The sequence below is a fragment of the Zea mays genome, chromosome 5, assembly GCF_902167145.1.
Source record: "Zea mays cultivar B73 chromosome 5, Zm-B73-REFERENCE-NAM-5.0, whole genome shotgun sequence".
In the NCBI taxonomy this organism is placed as follows: domain Eukaryota; kingdom Viridiplantae; phylum Streptophyta; class Magnoliopsida; order Poales; family Poaceae; genus Zea; species Zea mays.
Window position 1 is genome coordinate 177,013,163 of NC_050100.1, and position 8,633 is coordinate 177,021,795.

Genomic DNA, 8,633 nt, shown 5'->3' on the forward strand with positions numbered 1-8,633 from the left:
ACAAATCAAGGCCCCACCTTTGCAATGGCCAAGTGGGTTGTATTAACTGAGTTAAAGACGAAGGTTGTTTTTGATCTCTTGCACATTTCTGACATCCTTCGCATTTTTGGACTAATTCCGCTGCATCCAAAGCTGCTTTTGGCCAATAAAATCCTTGACGAAAAACTTTTCCCAGCAAAGGCCTAGATCCAATGTGAGATCCACACAGGCCTGTGTGTATTTCCTTCATCAATTCTATACCTTCGGCTCTGGATAAACATTTGAGTAGTGGAGAACAGACTCCATGCTTGTACAGCTCCCCTTCTATTATAACATATGGTCGAGCTCTTGCCTCTATTCTCTTGTTATAAACTTCGTCATCTGAAAGAAAATTACCCTGAAGGAAAGAGATGATTTCAGTTCTCCAGTCTTCACTATAAACTGGAGATATATTGAGGACTGCTCTCTCAAGAAGTTCAACCGAAGGCGCTTTTATCGTTTCGAAAAATACTTCCGAAGGTAAGGGCAGCCCCTGTGCTGCTGACTTGGCTAGCAAATCAGCATGTTCATTTTCTCCTCGAGGAATATTTTTGACAGAAAACCCTTCAAAGGAAGCTTCAATTCTTCGGACCATGTCTAAATATTTCTCAAGCTTCGGGTCTCTTGCTTTACAACTCTTGTCAATATGACCAGAAATAACCTGGGAATCAGTTTTAAGAACCGCCCTTCTAATTCCCATTGCCTTTAACTTCCGAAGACCCAAAAGCAAAGCTTCGTACTCAACAATGTTATTTGTGCAGCTAAAATCAAGTCTTGCTGCGTAGCAAGTTTTAACTTTGGAGGGTGCAACTAACACAGCGGCTGCTCCTGCCCCGAAGGTTCCCTAAGAACTATCGCAAATAACTGTCCAAGCTTCGGCAACTTAACTCGCTTCTTCTTCTTCCTGAGCCCCTGGCGTCCAGTCAGCAATGAAGTCTGCTAACGCCTGGGACTGAATCGAAGATCTATGCACATAATCAATGCAAAACTCATTGAGTTCTGCAGCCCATTTTCCAACCCTTCCAGTAGCTTCTCTATTTCTCATAATATCCTTCAATGGTTGTGAAGAAGGGACAATTATATTGTATGCTTGAAAATAGTGCCGAAGCTTCCTTGAGGCCATCAAAACAGCATACAGCACCTTCTCCAATTCTGTATAATTTTTCTTTGATAAACTAAGGACTTCAGAGACAAAGTATATTGGGGTTGCTTTTTGACTTGCCCCTCAAGCTTCTCTTGGACAAGTGCCGCACTTACCGCTGAGTGCGAAGCTGCCACATATAACAACAGAGGAGCCCCTGGCGTTGGTGGAGTTAATGTCGTTAAGTCTATCGAATACTGCTTCAGCTCGTCGAAGGCTTTCTGCTGAACTGGCCCCCATTGAAAAACTTCGACTGACTTCAACACTTCAAAAAATGGTAGATTTCTCTCTGCTGATCTAGATACGAATCGGTTTAGAGATGCAAGTCTTCCCGTCAATCGTTGAGCCCCTTTCTTTGTGCTAGGTGGTTCCATTTGAAGAATAGCTTCGATTTTATTTGGATTAGCCTCAATCCCTTTTGTTGAAACTAGGCAACCAAGGAATTTCCCCTTCTTTACTCCGAAAACACACTTTTCTGGATTCAGCTTTAGAGCGGCCTGTCTAAAATTAGCGAAAGTCACCTGCAGATCAGCAATGTGATTTTCTTGCTTCGTGCTTTTTACAATGATATCATCAACATAAGTTAGCACATTTCTGCCTATCTGAGAATGAAGAACCTTCGTTGTCATTCTGCTGAAGCTTCCTCCAGCATTCTTGAGCCCCTCAGGCATCCAAAGGTAACAATATGTTCCGCTAGGGGTTATGAAGCTGGTTTTTGGCTCATCCTCCTTCTTCATCCAAATTTGATGATAGCCTGAATAACAATTCAGCAGACTCATAAGCTCTGATGAAGCTGCTGCATCAACTAGGGAATCTATCCTTGGTAATGGAAACTCATCTTTCGGACAAGCCTTGTTGAGATCAGAAAAATCAATACACATCCTCCATTTGCCATTGGCCTTTTTTACCATAATAGTGTTGGCTAGCCATTCTGGGTATTTTACTTCTCTGATGACTCCGGTGCTGAGGAGTCTTTTTACTTCATTCCGAGCACCTTCATCCTTGTCATCAGACATCTTCCGAAGCCTCTGCTTTCTGGGTCTGAAGGATGGATCAACATTGAGCGAGTGTTCAATAACATCCCTGTTGACTCCGCAAAGATCATTAGCTGACCATGCAAAAACATCTTTGTTGTTGAATAGAAACTTTATCAAGGTTTTCTCCTATTCTTCGGACAGTTGAGATCCCAATAGCACCTTCTGCTCTGCTATGCCATCGCATAAGAGCATGGGCTTCGGCTGATCGGCTGAAGCAGCTTTCTCCCTTCTGTACTTGTATTGCTCACAAGCCTCAGCTCCATCTATGTTATGGATTGCTTTTGAGTCTGTCCAGTTTCCTTCGGCCCTTCTGGCAGCTTCCTGACTTCCATGAATAGCAATGGGCCCTTGGTCCGAAGGTATCTTCATGCAAAGATATGCTGGATGAAGAATTGCTTCAAAAGCATTGAAAGTACCACGACCAATGATCGCATTGTAAGGGTATTCCATGTCAACAATATCAAACACAACTTGTTCAGTCCTTGTGTTGTTGATTAATCCGAAGGTAACTGGCATTGTGATCTTGCCAAGTGCTACAATCTGCCTTCCTTCGAAGCCACAAAGGGGATGTGTGGCATCATGGATCTTGTCTTCGGGCTCTTGCATTTGTCTGAAGGCCTTGGCAAATATAATATCAGTTGCACTTCTGTATCAACCAAAACATTGTGGACCAGAAATCCTTTGATCACACAAGAGATAACCATAGCATCATTGTGTGGGTAATCCTTGAGCTGAAGATCCTCTTGAGAGAAGGTAATCGGGATATGAGACCATCTTGACTTGATGAAGGGTCCTTGTACCCCTACATGTTGTACTCTTCTCTGTGCCTCCTTCTTCTGTTTCTTGTTAGCTGGCTTTGAGCATGAACCGCCTGTTATCGGGAGCACAAGCTTCGGGGCTGAAGCAACTCCAGCTTTGAACGAAGCCATCAGCTCAGCAAGTGGATGTGAGTTCACCGGAGGTGGGCGCCAATGTTGGGGACTTGTTCTTAACTGCTATAAATTAAGAACAAGGCAACACAGAAATTGTTAAATGTTATGGTCCTTCGTCCTCCGAAGCATTATTTCCCTTGGGATATAATGGATTCCGGACGAAGGTTATGAAGGACATACCTTCATAATCGCAACAAATAATGAAGAAGGGTTTGTAAAATATGAAAAAATGATATAAACACATTATTATTATTATTATTAACTCATTTCTATTTCATTATTATAGAAATGATAACAAATTACAAATGTACCTTCGACTTGAAGAAAAGCAAAAATACCAACGTGAAGCAAAAGCAAATGCCCAATGCGTGATTATAGGAGAGCGTGAACAGTACAGGGGTATTGTTCACCTATTTATAGGCATAGGGCGCAGCCTGTGTATAATTACATTTATGCCCTTTACAATGAACTACAATAATGACACAGAATATCATGGGTCTTTAAGTCATTTCATCTTTAAGTCGGTTCACCCCTTCATCTTGAGACATGTCACTGTGCCGAAGCTTTATAGTCGATAGCTTCAGCGCTGCTTTGAAGAGGATCTGCCGAAGTTGTTTATTTCTTTAGGATCTTCGGCTACGAAGCATACCCCCAACACCTTCGGTTTTGCTCATCTTGAGTAAGATGACGTACTTCTTCAGTGGCTTCGTCAATCTTCCTTTGTAGGTCAGCTAGCCGAGCCATTTTTTTCCTTCTTCTTTTGCACTTGCTGATGAAGCATCTCCATATTCCTGATCTCTTGGTCCAACTCATCCTCCTAGGGCGTTGGACTGGTGGCCTTCCTCTTCTGGCTTCGGGCCTCTCGAAGAGAAAGGGTCTCCTGGTTTAGGTCCAGTGGCTGCAGAGCAGCAGCCCCTGTCGCTGAAGCTTTCTTCGGTGGCATGACGAAGGTCAATGCTTGCTAAAGGTGGTCGAAGAGGATTCACCGGAGGTGGGCGCCAATGTTGGGGACTTGTTCTGAAATGCTTCAAGTTAAGAACAAGGCAACATAAAGAATGTTAAACGTTAAAGTCCTTCGTCCTTCGAAGCATTATTTCCCTTAGGATATAATGATTTTCGGACGAAGGTTATGAAGGACATACCTTCATAAACACAACATATAATAACGAAGAAAGAACCATATACAACATAAAAGATAATATAAACATTCATGTATTACTATCTGCTCATTTCTATTTTATTACAATGGAAAAATAGAAATGATATCAAATTACAAATGTACCTTTGGCTTGAAAGAAGGTAAAAGTACAAGCGTGACGCAAAAGCAAATGTCAAGTCAGCGTGTCCAGTACGGGAGCACTGTTCATCTATTTATAGGCACGGGACGCATCCCATGTAAAATTACAACCATGCCCTTTACATTTGCTAATGATTCTATAGTAATCCATCGAAGTCTGATGTGGCAGAACCTCCCAAGTTATTGGGCCCACATGCACCTGTCCTTGTCTCAAAGACCTGAGACAGCTATGCATGTGCACCAGATAACTTAACAGGATCCGTCCGAGTGTCCCAAGGACCCCGGATAAACCACTTACAACCAGGATCGCAAGATTAAGTAAACGCAAATCACACACCAACATTTTGCAGCGGAAAATCTTATTACCAAATTTTACAAGGTACAACAAGTTTACATTGTATTTATCGGAGTGATTACAAAAGTGGTTCAAAGGAATAACTTTGAGATGTTATAAATTATTTGTAAGTTTGAAATATATGCTAGCTCAAGTGACCATCCTCAATAAGAAGTATAGAAGAATTATTTAGACTTATAAGAAGGCCGAGCCCACCGGCACTTAACACCATCAACAGCAGCACAAAACTATAACCTGAAAAACAACAGGGAAATAAAACCCTGAGTATGGAATTACTCAGGAAGACTTACCCTACTAAAGAAAAGACTCTCAAGGGTATGCTGGCTAGAGGGATTCAAGGTATGGCTTATCAAGGATCAAAGACTCTGTTTTGCAGAAGAGCTTACTAGTAGTAAATCCTTATGCCAAAATTTTACTTCACAAGTTTAGTATTTTTCCTGAATCTAGATTTGCCTAATCTAGAGCATCCACTTGTCCTGGTCTAGCTTTCTTTTAGCCAATTCATATTTCACTTGTCAACTACGATGAGTGGTCGGAGGGTAGAGTCTCCATGACCGAGGAGCAACGACGATTCGAACCGATTATACCCAGCTGGGGATCCCTAACCACACGACATATGTAGCACTTAACCCTTGCATATGTCAATCGTTCCCACAGATCCTCCACAACGTGAACCGGTCCGCGCTACCCGGGAGCACAGTACTCCTCCATCCAACCTCTAGCCAGGAGGGTACACGCTACTCCCACCATCTCCCACGCCCAGTGCGCGGTTGTCTTTTCACGTATGGAATAACCGGGTTCAGGCTTACCGGAGCATGTGGCTAGTTGCAAGGTCTCCACCACAACAGGCCTACATCGAACGGTCCTTAATCGACACAGACGGGCGACCACGTCCGCTCAGCATCTGGTCTAGATGTATTTAAACCATTTTCCCATTTTTGGTACCCGACAGGGGTACTCTTTTCCAAATGATGAATCCACTCCGGCCGAAGTGGAATCATCACCATAAGTTTGCTTTGATTTTTGAAACGAAAGGCCCATAACCAATGTTCCACAATCATTCTTTTTGAAAACAAATGATTTTTCAGTTTCTAAGCAGGGCTAAGCATTATCAATTCTTTTTATAAAATCGGGATTAAGGAGTTGCCAAGGAATGGTAATGCATCAATTGTTTATCACACAACTCATATCACCTAATGCATCAGATAAGGTGAAAAGCATTTAAAACACAAGGAAGGGGCAAATGCACCGGGGCTTGCCTGGGTAACACTAGGTTAGTGTTGTTAGACGACGTCCACTTGACGATCAGCCTTTATTCCGATACTCACTCCATTGTCCATCTTCAGGTTGGTCCATCAGCTTCATCTTGCAAATTAGTCCACGCTTGGGGTCGACTTGGCTCGTCTTCCGCATCACGTGATTAATTAACGTACCTGAATGAAATGCATTATGCATATGAATGCATATAAGGAACAATAACATCAGACTTTACGATGCTACGCAAAGAGAAATAACCTACTTAATGACGAGATATTGCGGACACTAGCTATCGATATATTGTTACCTACGACAATCATGCTCTTCTAACCTAGCTAAACAGTCGAGGTAGAAATCAACATCCATTCCAAGCATGAACTCGATCAACACATAAAATATCATACCTAGTCTAGAGAACACACTAAACGGCTTATAATTTTAACTTCAAAATTCTTGGGCACCTAACACTTATAAAATTTGATAGAAGAACTTTCATTAATTTTCTAAACTAATTTACCGGTTAACCTGTGTATCATATATATTAATAACACTTTTCATTTTTAATAACTACAGTCCGCAATACTGAGACCTATTGAGACCTCTTTTATCCTACGACATCGACCAATTTACCAAAGCGACTCAGACAATCTAATAAATATTTTACCTAGTCAAACCATCCATCAATCCGCTAATACGAATAACAAATTTGCTTACCCTGACTAATTTGACGCGATAGTCGCAAGCACGACTACAGTTCCGGTTGACGTCATCCAGGGGTCTTCTTTCTTCGGTAATCAATTACTGAAGATCTTCTCCTCGACTAAATAATTTTGACGAACCGAACTTTTGTCGCGCACTTGGTGAATATCACGCTGCTGGCTTCGTCTTCACCCGTTTCTTGGAATTTCTTGCTGAGGCGCGGAACGACGACGAGATTGTGTCTGGAGCGACCTGGCGAGATGGGGGTTGAACTGGGACTAAAGGACGACGAACGTGCAGAGCTTCCAACTCACACGCGCGAGATAGAAAGACGCGCGACCAGAGAATTAAGCATCCGTGATGACAATTTGGACGAAAGCGAAATAGTGACGACAACTCTCGGCCAGACAACGATGCATCGACACGAGTGTCGTGGAGTGTCAGCACCACAACAGCAGGCGAGCTGCGAGGCGGAATTAACGGTGGGCAAGAGCGGCCAATCAGCGAGACCCAAATACTGCGGGACAAGCGCTCGGCAGCGACTATGGTCGACTGGCTAAGCGAGGTCGACGGCGTTGGGGGTTCTGTGATAAGCCAACAGTGGCTGACGAGCTCGCAACGGCGCGCACAAGAAAGTCGGCGCGCAGGGAACGATCGGTCCGACGGTCGCTATAGCGCGGAGCAATAGAGAGAAACGCCGGGAAGGAGAGAGATCTGCGCGAGAGAGAAACGCGCAGGGACTGCTCGGCGAGCTGCGCGCAGCAGAGGAAAAATGGAGGGCTGGCTGAGCGCGCGCCATAGGAACTGCTGGAGCAGAGCTGAGCTGTGGAACAGCCACGGCAAGGAAGAAGATGGAGCAGGGAGAGGCGTCGACCACGGCAGGAATGGGGAGTGGAGACTGGGCGGCCATGGACACCGAAGGGGCGAGCTCCAACCAGGACACAGGGAAACGTGCTTGGCAGCTCGCGCGCACAGAGAGAAATTCGAGCTGGGGCGAGCAGCACAGCAAGAGGGGTGAGCTCAGGAGGACGGACGCCATGGGAGGACCTTGGGCGCGGCCATGGAACCAGAGGAGCTCGGAAGAGAGAGAGAGCACGGCAGAGAGCTCACGGCGGCCATGGCGTTTGGGGCCGGGCAGAGGAGAGAGAGATGGGCGCTGGGAGAGAGAAGCAAAAGAGATGGGGCGGCTGGTATATGCGGCAGTGAGAGGAGGAAGAAGATGTGCTCTACGGTTGAAATAGAGAGGAGAAATATCTGCACAACAAGCCAGGAGATGTGCACCGCGGAAACAAAAACCGAGAGCCACGGCGGCCGCAGATAGGATCGAAGTAGGACGTGAGATATTTTCTCTTTTTTTTTAATTTCTTTCTTCTCTTTTTTTTAACCAGAAATCATAGATATTTCGATCACGATTTTTAGGGATATACACTGTGTTGACATGCTATACAGCTACACATTTCATTCTAATGATTTAGTGAACTAAATCATCTACTAAATACTTGCTGTCAGTACTAATTACGGTGGTTTGGTTTACTTCGGACAGGATGCAAATAGACCGAATTAGACAGATTTCGACTTCGGTATTTAGCCAACGCTTAACTCGTCTAACCTGATAATCTCATTCACTAATCAAGCACCCGATTTCTCTGCCCAAGACAACACACTGAAAACAAGAGGCCCAATTATTACTCTTACGCTTGCAAAAACAGCGTGCTGGAGGATAAATTGGGTCATAACCTCGCGCAAGATTTCACTCGGACGATGTGCGATTCAGATTATTTTGCCTCAAACATTTTGTTGTCGAGTACAAATTAATTTATCCGGGATAAAATCATCCGAGTGAGTCGGGCTTTCGAATTCGTATTCACGCGAGCGACAAATTTTAATTAATCATCGG

The 8,633-nt window shown here is 44.1% G+C and overlaps 1 long non-coding RNA gene across 1 annotated transcript; it reads right to left on the reverse strand.

Annotated features, from left to right (window-relative positions):
- Window positions 1-5,599: 5,599 nt before the first annotated feature.
- Window positions 5,600-7,927, reverse strand: LOC100384729 (uncharacterized). The gene is made up of 2 exons (NR_160002.1): window positions 6,752-7,927; window positions 5,600-6,213 (listed from the first exon to the last, which is right to left on the reverse strand). It is a non-coding gene; the product is annotated as an uncharacterized lncRNA (long non-coding RNA).
- Between the last annotated feature and the right edge of the window lie 706 nt (window positions 7,928-8,633).